Source organism: Theropithecus gelada, chromosome 16, assembly GCF_003255815.1.
Source record: "Theropithecus gelada isolate Dixy chromosome 16, Tgel_1.0, whole genome shotgun sequence".
In the NCBI taxonomy this organism is placed as follows: Eukaryota; Metazoa; Chordata; class Mammalia; order Primates; family Cercopithecidae; genus Theropithecus; species Theropithecus gelada.
This window is the reverse complement of record NC_037684.1, coordinates 53,188,173-53,201,340: the sequence shown is the minus strand read 5'-3', so window position 1 is coordinate 53,201,340 and position 13,168 is coordinate 53,188,173. Positions and strand designations below refer to the sequence as shown.

The 13,168-nt window shown below is 59.1% G+C and overlaps 1 long non-coding RNA gene across 1 annotated transcript; it reads right to left on the bottom strand.

The window, feature by feature from the left end:
* Positions 1 to 6,657: 6,657 nt before the first annotated feature.
* LOC112610321 lies at positions 6,658 to 11,271 on the bottom strand. Its single transcript, XR_003116309.1, has 2 exons — positions 11,054 to 11,271; positions 6,658 to 7,978 (listed from the first exon to the last, which is right to left on the bottom strand). It is a non-coding gene; the product is annotated as an uncharacterized LOC112610321 (long non-coding RNA).
* Positions 11,272 to 13,168: the final 1,897 nt, after the last annotated feature.

Genomic DNA, 13,168 nt, shown 5'->3' with positions numbered 1-13,168 from the left:
TGCCCCCTCTGGGCCTCCGGAAGTGCCACCTGTATCCGTGGTGGGGGAGGCTGGTGAGGGTCCCCAGCCAGATCGTTGGGTTCGGCCCTTGCCTTGGGAGGTGAGGGTGAGAGGCTAGGGCAGTGCTGAGCCCTGGGCTGTGTCCTGCTTAGCCCTCTCCTTTCCCAAAGAGCGGTAGAAGCACACGTTGAGCACCTGTTGCATACTAAATAGGAAGAGAATTTTTTTTCAGAGGGAGCAGGCTGGGGAAGGGAATACTTGTTCTTGTCCGCATGGAGGGGCAGGAGCGGAAGGTGTCACAGACAGATCAGGTCCATAAGGGCCAACTTCCCAGCACCAGCCCCTTCCTCCTCTCCCACCCCTACTTCCCCATCTCACCCCAACTTCACTTCTCCCACATCTTACTGCATCCCCCACCTCATTCACCATCCCACACCGGCTACGTGGCTGCCCCCACACAGGACCACCTCCTAGGGCCTCCCACTCCCACTCTTATATTCTTGAAACCACAGACATGGAACCTTCATGCACCTGTAAGCTTAGAACTTGGCTGACTTTCCAAAGTGTTGAGCCACAAGAAGCCTCACACCTTTCCTGGAAGAGGAGCCAGCCCCAGGCCAAGCCTGGCAGCTTCTGGGCCGGGACAGCCTCTTCCAGGACCCCCCCTAACCCAGCCTGCCGGACCAGCCCGCTGCCCCATTGGGAAGTTGCCTCCCTCCCCCTTGTCTCGTGGCCACTCCTGGATCGCAGCACCCCTGGGGGTCAATGCACAGGGAGCTGTTCACCACATGGCCAGACCAGGGGTGTCCCTTCCTCTTGTCCTCCATGGTGTATGTGAAGAATAGTGTAGGGAGAGTCCCTGCGGGGCTGGCTCTGGCCCCAAGGCATTTGCCTGGGCTGCTATGGCAAAGGCCTGTCCCCACATACCATGAGACGTCCCTTGTGGAGGGCTTTGGATCAAGGGCTCCCCATGGCCCCAGGAGACGTGTGTTCAGTATGAGGAGAAAGGCCTGGGCTTGAACCCTGAACTCCTGCTTCACAGCACGTCCTGTGACCTCCCTGTACTTAGTGTCAGCCACTACGAACCTGGTTATCCCTGCCAGAAACTTTGGGGGCTCCAGTGAAAGGAAGTTGGCCTCTCCCCCACACTAGTGCACCCACAGCCCTCAACCTCAGGGCCACGTGCTTGGAGAGACGCCCACTCCTGCACCCCAGCATCTCTGTGCACACCTAGCATGCCCTGGTCCTTCCCATCACGACCCTCCCCACATCAGCCATGGAGTGCCCCTGTGATGCCCACCCCAACCCGGGAGCCCGCACCCAGCCTGGCCCCAGCTGGCAGCCTCCTCGTGGTATTTGCTGGATGATAAATGAATAAACGGGGGCCTCCTGGATGCTTAGCAAATACTGCCTGAATGAAGGAACGTCGCGCCAATACAGACACACGAGAGTACACAGACCATAAAAGTGGCCGTGACAAGTGCTGATGGGCTGATAAGAGATCTCAGCGCATGGAGGCACTCCGCATGTCACCATGGTGGGCCCAGGGAGGCAGGAGAAGTTTCTGCTCACAGCCAGGTTTGAGAAGGCCCTGGCAGCTCTATGGCACCCTCTGCCTATGCACCACGGGCCCTTTAGTTCTGACTGAGGCCCCTTTCTTGCTATGTGACCTTGGACAAGTCACTTAGCTTCTCTAAGCCTTGCTTTGCTCACCTATGAAATGTGGACAATAACTATGCCCACCTCCAGTGCCCATTTCAGGAACCAGAGGCAAAGCATGAAGGGCCGAACACAGAAAGTACTTCCCGTAGGCCAGCCCGTTGGAGCCCCTCACGATGCGGGCCTCGAGATTAGGGTCTGCCCTGCATTGTAAGCCCCACTTGGTGACCTCCAGCTCAGTGGACACAGCTGCATCTGACTTGAGTGTCCCCATCGCCGCTGCCCCACACAAACCCCAGTCACACAAAGCCCAACATCTGGCCTCACCCGCCAAGGGCTCAGGTGACTGCCCCCCAGCAGATGTGAGAGCTGAAGGCCAGGGGTTGGGATGGCAGCACTGGCCCAGCTGTCTCTGTCCACTGCTTCTCCAGCCCTGATGGCACCCTGTGGGCCAGCAGTCCCTGGACCATTGCACAAATGAGCAAATGGAGGCATGGAATTTGGGGACGTACTATGCTCACTCAACCTGACTGTGACTCAGAGTCAAACTGGACCAGAGGCTGGGGAGAGGGCCCTGCCCTGGCTGGGGGCCATGAACACAGAGGGGTGAGAGAATGGGCATCCCAGGCTGGGAAGATCGCCCAGGCCCGGCCGCAGCCTCCGGTCGCTGCAAACCTGTGTCCAGCCTGCCTCAGTCAGGGAGGGAGTCCCAGGCCTGCCCACCCACAGAGGCTGCTGTGACACTCAGGTCTCCTGTCCCCAGGTAGCCCCAGTTCCTGAGCCCCTATGTATACTGCTTGGGCCTAGGGGTCAGGGCCCTAGAAGCAGACGCCCCCGGCAGCGTTTCCCGGTGTCTGCTGAATATGACCCGGGGCCAGGCAGCGAGCAAGGGTCTCCCAGGTAGGCTTTGTATGTTTCCTTGGTTTATTTTCAGCTGAGGGACAGGCCCTGGGGCACAGTGACTGTGGTGGAGTTGGCCTTCCTGCACTGGGAAATGGGGTAGCAGGGGAGAAGGGTCCCCAGAGCCCCTGGAGGGGTGAGGGAACCCATGGAGGAGGGTCTCACAGCCCTGGCAGGGGTGGGGTGCTGGGCCAAGGCCTCCATCCTGGGGACAGACCTGAGGACGCATGAAGGGCAGGGGCTGCTGGCCAGGAGCCACCAAGCATGGGAAGGGGCACGAGGACCCTACAGTGGGAGACTGGGAAGTGGCAGGGGCTTGACTGGCAGTGCCCTCCCTGCCCCCACAGCCCCACGGGCAGCTCATCAGGAAGCTCCAAGGTCCAGGGTTCCTCTTGCCTGTGGCTGCGGCATCTGATGCCTTCCGCCCTGGGGACACCAGCGGCCGCCGACTCCCAGTGAGTGGCTGGCACTGCCGGGAAGGACCGGGAACCTGGCCCAGGCCTCCCAGGTGGCCGCTGGTGCTGGTGGAGGGAGGAGCAGACTCGCCAGCTGGTTCTGAAAAGTGAGTCCCGGGATGGCAAGAGTACCCGATTCAGACTAACGGGGGTCTGAGATTCTGGGCCGCAGTGCTGAGTCTACACAGCGAGGTGCTTGGGCTGACACTCAGGCTTTGTGAGCACCTACCGAGCACTCTCAGCCATTCCTCACGATGGCCACGTCGGACGGGGCTATTATTACCCCCAGTTTTTAGATTAGGAAACCAAGGCACAGAGAGGTTAAGTCACCTGCTTGAGGTCACACAGCTGCTTAGAGACCAACTGGATTCAAACCAGGGGGAGCCTGGCCCAGAGTCCACACTCAAAGTCAGGACCGAGTCTCTACACTTCGCCCCACTCCAGCATTGTTGCCTTCTACCCTCTAGGTTGCTATCAAGACAGGATGACAGCTCAAGGACAGGTGTCCCAGGGAAAGACTGGCCAAGCTCAGGGCCTGGAGACCTAGATGCAGGGGGAGGGGTGGCTTTGAGGAGGACCCCGAATGTCGCAGGGAGGGAGCCGCGCAGGCCCCGGCATAACCTGGCCTGGGTCCCAGTGATGCAGTCAGAGCCAATGCGCGCGTCAGCGCCTGGAAATGACACTGGAAGCTCAAGGCCAGTGGTAGCCCTTCCTGCAAACCGGACACCCCAGAGGATGTCTGGGAAGTGGGGAGTGGCCTAAGCGGATGAAAAACCTGGGGCCCACAGCTCAGAGTTCAGGTCCTAGCCATCGGCCCCCGTCTCTGTGCCGCTGTGTCCCTGCTTGTGCAAGGGAAGGACAGTCATGCCCTCTGTGCGGGGTGGGCAGGCAGTGTCTGTGGGAGAACCAACATCACTAAAGCAGAGAACACGGGAGGCCCTGGCCCAGGAGGCCCTCGGGGAAGGGCAGTTGCTTCAGGAAGGAGGCTGGAGGGTCCCCTTGGTGCAGGAAGCCAGCTCAGCTGCCCTAGGCCCAGATGGGGAGGGGTGGGGGGACATGGAGCCAGGCCCCCTTCCAAGGAGCCCTGTGCAGATGCACACAAGGACAGGGGCTGGCCAGCCTAGAGGCCCAGCTGTGTGGCCTGGGGCTGCTCTGGAGGGGGTGCCAGCTTGGCTATCTCGGGGCCTTGAACTTTTATTCTGTTTTGCAATCAGTTCAGAAGACGGCATTTCTAGATTCCCTTCTTATCACAGAGAAACTTCTAGCACAACAATAGCTGATTGTACTGCTCTCCAGGGTGCGGCTGCGTTCCTGGACACCCCCCACCTTTTTTTTTTTTTTTTTTTGTGGTATCTTTGGAACTATAATGGATCTCATTGTGATTGGTCTGTTCAGGGGACAGTGTGGGTGAGTGGTCTGTTCAGGGGACAGTGTGGCCCTTGAATTTAGAAGCATGAAAGGGTAGTGGGGGCTGGGGAGAGGGCGGCAAAGGAGGGTGGAGTGGGAGGGAACCCGGAGACAACCCGCGAGACAGCCAAGAGACATCTCAGAGCAACTCAGCGGCGTCATGCTGCATAACGCACCTGGAAACAGCATCCCCTGGACTGGCTGGGTTTGGAAATATGTACTTATTTGTCCAACCACCAATGTTTATTTTTGTTCAGTTATTAAGAAATAAAATCAGTAGATAATTTTCACTCCCTGCCCGTGCCTGGCCGGTAGGACTCAGCAGCAGGTCTCATCTGAGTGTGACGTAGCAGCAGCCGGTCAGACCGTGTCCTCGGGAGGCCGCCTGCTGCTGCGTGGAGCCAGCGCCCAGGACCTGGGGCCGGGGCACCAGAGCCAGGACAGGCCCAGCGCCTGGTGGGCATAGCTATGTGGCCCGGGAACACTGGCTCTCCAAGGTGCAAGGTCTGTGAGTGTGTCAGGTGGGGAGCCTGGCCTGCTGGGGGAACCCCCAGCCCACAAGTAGGTGCCGGCCACTGGCGGGAGGCCCTACGCTAGGCCTCACAGTCCTGCCTCTGGCCCAACAGCCTGGGCCCCAGGAGAGCACTGCTCTGGGTGCCACCTGCTGCCACAGTCCCCTCAGCCCCTGGGGACTTCCTGCCCCACCCGGCTCCTGAGAAAACCCTGGGAGGGATTTCTTAGAATGTTCAGCAGTTGCTGCCCAGCCCAGGACTTGGCAGGAGCCCCAGTGTCCGGAAGAGGGGGCAGATCAAGTTCTGAGGCCGGGAAGCCAGGCATGCGGGCAGGGAGGCCACGGGCCAGCGTGGTGCCTGCCGGGTGTGGACGCTGCGACTGCCACTTCGTGGTGAACGTCCGGTGGGCCTCCTGCCACCCTGCCCCCGGTGCCCTTGTCTGTAAAGTGGCACCTCCCAGGCCCAACTCTTCCTTCACTGGCTGGCCAGGATTCAATGGCGGCAGGTTTCGCTGGCATGTAGCGCCATGCCTAAGACAGAGAGATGGCTCACAAATGGCTGTCACTGTTGTTAAAGAAATAAATATGCTTAGAGAAAATGGCATTTACTGCCTTCCAGGCATTTTCACCAGCTTTGTCCCATTCAGTCTTCCCAGCACGATCCCAGCTCAGAGCAGGGAAGGGGACTGGTCAAGGCCGCCTCCTGGTCAGCTGTCTGGCCAGTGTCCTGGCAGGGGCTGAACCCAGCCGCGTGGCTGGCTCAAGGGCCCATGTGCCACGGAGGCTCACCTGTCTGAGGCTCTATTTCTGCTCTGAGACCCCTTATCAGGGGCAGGGGCACCCCAAGGTCCAGAGGACAAAACACAGACATCAGAAGAGACCCCTGCCCCAATGTCATCTTCCCAGGTAGCAGGGGCTTCTGAGAGCTTGGGGTCTTGGTGGCCTCCGAGAGCTTGGGGTCTTGGTGAGCAGGAGGGGCAGCTGGGGAGGGGCCCACACAGGGGACATTCAGAGGCCACTGGGCAGGGGGTCTGGGAAACAGGGGACAAGGCTGGCTCTTTCACCAGCAGGGCAGGCAACCTTGCACTCCATGGAGGCCCTGCTGGACTCGCTCTGAGACAAAGCTCCTTGTCACTGTCCCATGCAAGAAGGCCTGGAGGGGGCACTGCAGAGCAGGCACAGGGTCCACCAGACACCTTTGGAGGCCCTGCAGAAAAGCCAAAGGTTCTGAGAGCTCAACTCAGAATGAGAGGGCTTTCCTCTCCCACCAGCCTTGGGTGCCAGGGAGGTGGGGAGCTCAGGCCAAGGGAAGGCCAAGGGCTGAGGAAGCACCCAGGATCCCAGGAGAAGCTGGCAATACATGCTTGAGCACGTCTCGTCCTGGCTCCTGGGACAGCCAAGAGCACCTGTCCCCCGGTGTTGTGGACAGAGCCTGTGAGCCACCAGGCAGAGCCATGCATGACGAGGCTCTGGCCTGGCCAAGAACAGCCTGTGCCCCAGACATCAGAGAGGACATGGTGTTTGAGAGGTGGAGCCTCCAGAGCAGGTGGGGACAGCCAGGAAGGCTTCCTGGGAGAGGCGATGGACGCTCCTGCTGGGCAGAGGATGTCTTGACGTCTCTCCTGCTAGCACATAGACTGCATTAGGAGAGCAGCTGAAGATGGCCTGTGGGGACACCCAGACACCTGCCAAACAAGTGGCAGAAATATCTAAGCTGTTTTTTCCCCAAATAATATTTATTTATTTATTTATTTATTTTTTGAGGCAGAGTCTTGCTCTGTCGCCCAGGCAGGAGTACAATGACACGATCTTGGCTCTCTGCAACTTCTGTCTTCCGGATTCAAGCAATTCTCCGGCCTCAGCCTCCTGAGTAGCTGGAATTACAGGCACACACCACCATGCCCGGCTAATTTTTTGTGTTTTTAGTAGAGATGGGATTTCACCATGTTGGTCAGGCTGGTCTCGAACTCCTGACCTCAGGTGATCCACCCATCTCAGCCTCCCAAAGTGCTGGGATAACAGAAGTGAGCCACCATGTCCAGCCTCAAATAATGTACTGAAGGGAAGTTCACATAACATAAAATCAGCCAGTTTAAAATGTACCACTGGGTGGCATTTAGTATACTCACAAGGTGGCACAGCCATCATTTGCAGTCGCAGAACATGCTGGTCACCCCAGGAGGAAACACCCACTCATTCAGCAGCTCCTCTTCACCCCACAGCCCCTGGCAACACTGATCTGCGTTCTGTGTCAATGGATGTGCCTATTACGGATATTTCATATCCTAAGGTATTTTAAAAAGAGGATTAAAAGGCCGGGCGCAGCAGCTCATGCCTGTAATCCCAGCAGTTTGGGAGGCAGAGGCGGGCGGATCACCTGAGGTGAGGAGCCCGAGACCAGCCTGACCAACATGGTGAAACCCCATCTCTACTAAAAATACAAAAAATTAGCCGGGCATAGTGGCACACCCCTGTAATCCCAGCTTCTTGGGAGGCTGAGACACAACAATGGGTTGAACCCAAGAGGTGGAGGTTGCAGTGAGCCGAGACCATGCCTCTGCACTCCAGCCTGTGCGACAGAACGACACTCCATCTCAGAAAAATAAATTAAATAAAAATAAAAAGAGGATTACAGAGCCAAAGCAGGTAACTGGATTCCAGTCCCCAGCGCACATTTCCAGCTGTGTGGCTTGTGCACAGCACTGCATTTCCCCCCATCTCAGTTTTGTCATCTGTAAAATGGACATAAGAATGTCCACAGTGGGGCTGTCGTGGGGATACAGGGCTCATCCAGGCAGAGCGCTGAGTGCGGTGTCCCAAGGCCGTGGTGCGTTGTCGCTGTTATTGACACGGGTGCCAAGTGTCAGGTGTCAGGATGGTGTGGGACGTGGACAGCCAGGGGCCTGGGAGAGCAAAGCCTGGAACAGCAGACCTGGCTCTCCACAGAGCACGGCTCATGCATGGAACTTTGAACAGGCCACAGAATCCTTCCAGGTCTACGTCTGCCCCTTCCTACCTCTGTGATGCTAGGCTTCAGTTTCCCCATCTGTGAAATGGCAATGTAGACCTTGTAGTGCTGGAGGGACTGAGCCTGGCATCGTGGAGGGCAGAGGGGTGAGGGGGTGCTCAGGGAGGGGTAGGGCTGTGGTGGGGACCAGGGAGGCCTTGAGGGCAAATTCCTGGAAGGCATAACAGCTGGCCGATGCCAAGGCCACAGTGATGGGGAGTTGAGGGGGAGAAGGGTGGGTCCGGGAGCAGGCAGACAGCTCCGGTTCTGCTTTTAAGCAAGTGGCTGAAGGCCTCCTGTGCTGACTCCCCTGGCAGGTGATCCATCAGCTCAGCTGTTACTGTCCGGAGCCGGCAAGGGCCCATAAATGCGCCCGCGCCCACCCCCTGCAAGTCAGCCAGGTTTTATGTTGTAAGAACACTGTGGGGCGTCTCAAACACACCACTAATGACAGGCATCATGAAGCAATAAAAGTGATGGGGCTGGTGGGAGGGTGCTGGCGGGAAGGGCGGGGGGCTGCCGGTGCCCGGCTCCCCTGGCGGCTGCAGGAGCTCTCCGAGAATTGATTAGTCTTGGACGTGCTGACCTTTTTGTTCTTGAAAAATTGCTTTTGAGCAGCTGAGGCAATAAAAGTGAATTGATTCAGAGAGAACGAGGATGAAATTTGCGTTGGGCAAGGAGCAGTGCATAAACGCCAGTGATGTCAGCACAGCCGCCCCCAGCCCCAACTCCCGGGCTATAGGAAGGCAAGCCCCGGAGAAGCCGGGCAGGGTAGGTGCTGTGGGGAGGGCCGAGGGGCAGTGGGGTGGGCAGGGCCTCCTCAGAGGTTTCAGCAGAGAATGGAAACCGATAGCAAAAAGGGGAAGGCAGAGGGACGGAGATGAAATAAAACCAAGTGAGAGCATAGGGAGAGGAAGAAGCCAAGAGAAATAAACACCCTGCAAGAGAAGCAAGGGAGACTTAGGCTAGACCTCGGGACCGCAAAAGGGAGGAGCTGGAGGGGACCTGGGGCAGGAGTGAGAATCACATAAGCAGTCACAGGCATGACAGCCACACTCATCCTCACAAAGCCTTGTTTGTTCCCATTTTACAGAGTGAGAAAGCCGAGGCCCAGAGAAGTCAAGGAACCTGCTCAAGGTCACGCAACTGGGACGTGGTAAAGCCCCACTAAGTCCGTCTGAAGCCAGGCTGGGGCCTCCAGTGAGTGGGAAAAGCCTGGAGGGGGCGCTGCAGAGCAGGTACGGGGTCCACCAGAGGCCCTCGGAGGCCCTGCGGAAAGGCCAAGGGTTCTGAGAGCTCAACTCGGACCTTGGCAGGTGGGGAGCTCGGGCTGGGTCACCGTCGGCATTGAGAAGGCACTGGGGCAAGGGAGTGTCCCCAGGGTTCCAGGTAAGAAGCCACAGAGAAGCATCACAGGCAAGGTTTCCGGGTGTGGAACGATGGCGCTGGGGCTCAGCCACCCTGGCCAAATGCCCCCGCTCCTATGCACCCCACTGTCAGCACCTAAGCCCATTTCCTCACCAGAGCCCTTGGCAAACCACAGAAGCCCAGGTGTGTAAAGGCAAAGGGGAACGCTCACCCACCGCAGAGCCAGCCGGGAAGTCCTTGCTGGAGCTGCTCTCCGGTGCTGGGGCACCTGGGCGGCCACATGCTGCCACCCAGGAAGGCAGGAGACCCAGGCTCCTCCCCAGGATCCTGGCAAGCCCCTTCCCTTCTGAGACGATAGAGGCGGCAAGGCCTCCCCGGACTTCTCTGGGGGCTGGGCGTGTGTCAAGTTCCCGTGTTTGCAGGTGCCTAGGGTGGGTTGCTGAATGGGAGCCTGCCCCAGTCCCAAGAGAGAAGTTAAGCCATGTTTCACCCCTGCAGCTGCCCAGACCCCTTTCTTCCAGGATCCTGGCACAGGCTGCTTGGCCAAGTTCATGGGCCCCACTCCCGGGTTTGGTGCCAGTGGGTTAAGATGGGGACGCCTGTAACTTTTCGGTTGGAATGTATGGCCTTGAGTGGTGACTAAACGCCAAATCAGGCTGGTGTCAAGGGTGGTTAATGTCTCCCCAAAATGCAGGCACTTCATGGGGGGGTCCCTAATCACAATGACTGCCAGCAGCTCCTAGCCTGGGCTCTGTGGGCCATCAGCTCCCAGGGTCCAGGAAGAGGCATGTCCGCTGCTGCCCTCAGTCCCCAGCTGACCCCAGAGGGACCAGCCCAGAGTTGGATGTCACTTTGGACATCCTGGATCCCACCTGAAAGGACCCTGCCACCCACCACCCATGGGCACTGCATTTTGCCGAGCCCCGCCCAGACTCTGGTTTGTGCCTCAACAGATGCCTCACACCTGCAGGCCCTTGCTCCCCAACCAGCGCCCGGAGAAGGCCAGGGAGGCCTTGCCACCTCTATTGTCCCAGAAGGGAAGGGGCTTGCCAGGACCCTGGGGAGCAGCCTGGGTCACCTGCTTTCCTGGGTGGCAACACATGGCTGCCCAGGTGCCCCAGTGCCGGAGAGCAGCTCCAGCAAGGGCTTCCCGGCTGGCTCTGGGGTGGGTGAGCGCTCTCCCTTTGCCACCTGCTCCACTCCCCTGTCTGCTGCAGGAGGGGCTTCACTGAGTCGCGGGGCACCCCTGCCCCATTTAGGGCTCCCCGGGTTGCCGAGCGCCACTGGCTGTTGCCAGTGGAGACGTTTGTGCAAAGGCCCCCCTGGGGCATCCCCAACCCAGACAGCCTCGTGGGGCAGGGGGGCGAGGAGGGTGGGCTTGGACCCCCGCGATGCGCTGGGAAGCTCCCTCTCCCACCCACCCCTGTGAGTCCCTCCCACCCGTCCATGCCCCTCGGACCCTCGATGGTCCTCGCGCGCCCTTTCTACTCAAGGGGCCCAGGAGGATGACAGGAGAACCCCCAGGCTCCTCCCGGCCTCGGCGACCCTCCTCTCCCCACCAACATCTGAGCAAGACTTACTGGAGCCAGTGCAGGAGAGAAAGCTGCTGTGACCCTCGCCAGCCCAGCTCAGTCCAACCTCCTGGCTGTTTGCCTGCGAGGGCCCCAGGAGGACAGGAAGGGACGTATTTCAAGGGAGAAGGGACGTTTCCTTACAGGGAAACAAGCTGAGTGGTCCGTGACTTACCTGAGGCTTTACTGCTAGGGACAGGCAGAGCTGGACTGGGGACCCAGGCTGCTTGACACCCGGAGAGGGCTGCTCCTCCCTCTGCCCACTTGGTGACTAGCTTGCCGGGTAGCACCGGACAAGGCTCTCTCCCTCTCTGGCCGCTCACTCCCAGCTGTAGAGAGGTGGTTCCTGGATCAGGGAGCAGGGCCTGCCTAGGGTGCCGGCCTGGGCTGGGCACAGGGCCGAGGAGCTGCTACTCTGCCCCGCCTCCGGGAGAGGTCCTGGCACTGCCAGCCCATGAATAAGGCCTGGCAGGGCGCCGGGCGAGGGTGTGCAGAGGTCAGCGGGGAGGGCCGAGTGGCAGTGTTCTCGGGACTGGCTGCCAGCTGCAGCTGGACCTGTTTGCCTGGGCTGGGCTGTCTCACTTCCCCTGCAGCGGAGAGGCCGCTGGGGAGGAAGAACAGGTGTGGGCAGTGCTTCAGGGGCCTTGAACTCCAGGATGGCCAGCTCCTGCCACAGGGGACCCAGCCAGCAGCGGCCAGAGGCCTGGGAGCCACGTGCTGGAGCCGAGGACAGGGAATGTTGCGAGATTAGTTTGAATCCCTAGCCCCCTTTCCCTGCGGGCCTGGCCTGGGGGGCTAACACAGGCTGCCACGGGAGGTCTCTTGCCCTGTGTGACAGGGGGTCCCAGCCTGTGGCCTGCAGCCATCGACACCACCACAAGCTCCTTGCCTGGGTGTTCTGCAAAACCTCAGGAACCCTGTGGCCACAAACACTGCGTGAAAGTCAACCAAGTAACCCCCTGTGATTATTCATTCATCTGAGGTTCGCTCAGCAACTTTCAGTCATCTCAATCCTGTCGTGATAAAATGCAAATTCCTCTGACAGCGTTGTGGGATTGGGAGTAAGTGTTGCCGTTAGCAGGTACCAGAAGTGCTACTGTTATCTCAAGCAGGTGTGTGACTTTCTATGACTAAAAGGGACCCTCCCACCTTCTGGGAAGCCAGCCCCCTCTGATCTAGCCAATGTACTCACCACTACCCACATCTGCCTCTCTCCCTGGCACCCAAGACTGGTGGAAAAGGAAAGCTCTCTTGTAGGGACAGCCCCACCTGTCCTGATGGAGGCCATGGGTCACCCCCTCACCACATGGCCTCACTGGGCTGGGCCCTGCTGCATGGCTTGGGAAGGGAGGTGCTGTTTAGGACCTGAGACAGCACAGGCCGACCACCCCATAAGGATGGGAAGGATGTCAGGAGTCCACGCTGTGGCACAGGCCAGGGAGGGTGGGCATCCGGAGGGGGAAGTGGAGGCTTGACCTGCCCTGAAGGAGAGGGGTGCGGGTGGGCATTGGGGTGGATCATGCTGTAGTGGAGAGGTCTGGCCAGAGCAAGCAGGCAGATGCAGTCACGGGGAGTCCAGCAAGGTGGACAGCCCCTTGCCCTCATCCTGTGCTCAGTGGTGGGGTGCACTGCAAGCTCCTGCCTTCATCTGTCCCCCATACACCACCACACCCACAGACCGCCTTGCCCTGCCCTGGATGCAGGAGGACACCTGCACCTCACAAGCCAGCTTGGACAAAACCAAACTAGAAAAACGAAATGCCAGGGTACTGTACTGTGCCTTCCACTGAGGAGGTGACTCAATGTGTGGATGGCGGCTTGCCTCTGTGTCTGTGCAGGGCGGGTGTGTTTGTGTGTACACCATCCACAGACAGGTGCTCGGTGTGCAGTACATGCACACACACATGCACACACACACGCACACACACACACGCACGCACACACACGCACACACATACACACGTGCACACATATACACACGTGCACACATGTACACACGTGCACACATACACACGCACACACGCACACACGTGCACACATGTACACACGTGCACACATACACACGCACACACATACACACACGTGCACACATGCACACACACGCGCACACATACACACACACCCACACACATGCACACACATGCGCACACACACATACACACACGCACACACACGCATGTGCACACATAGAGGACATTTGGGTCAATGTCTTGCCAGGGTCTGTTGGTGACACACTAAGCCCTTTGCAAGGGAAGGGACTTTCCGGGGACCCTGAGCAGTGTCCAGTGGA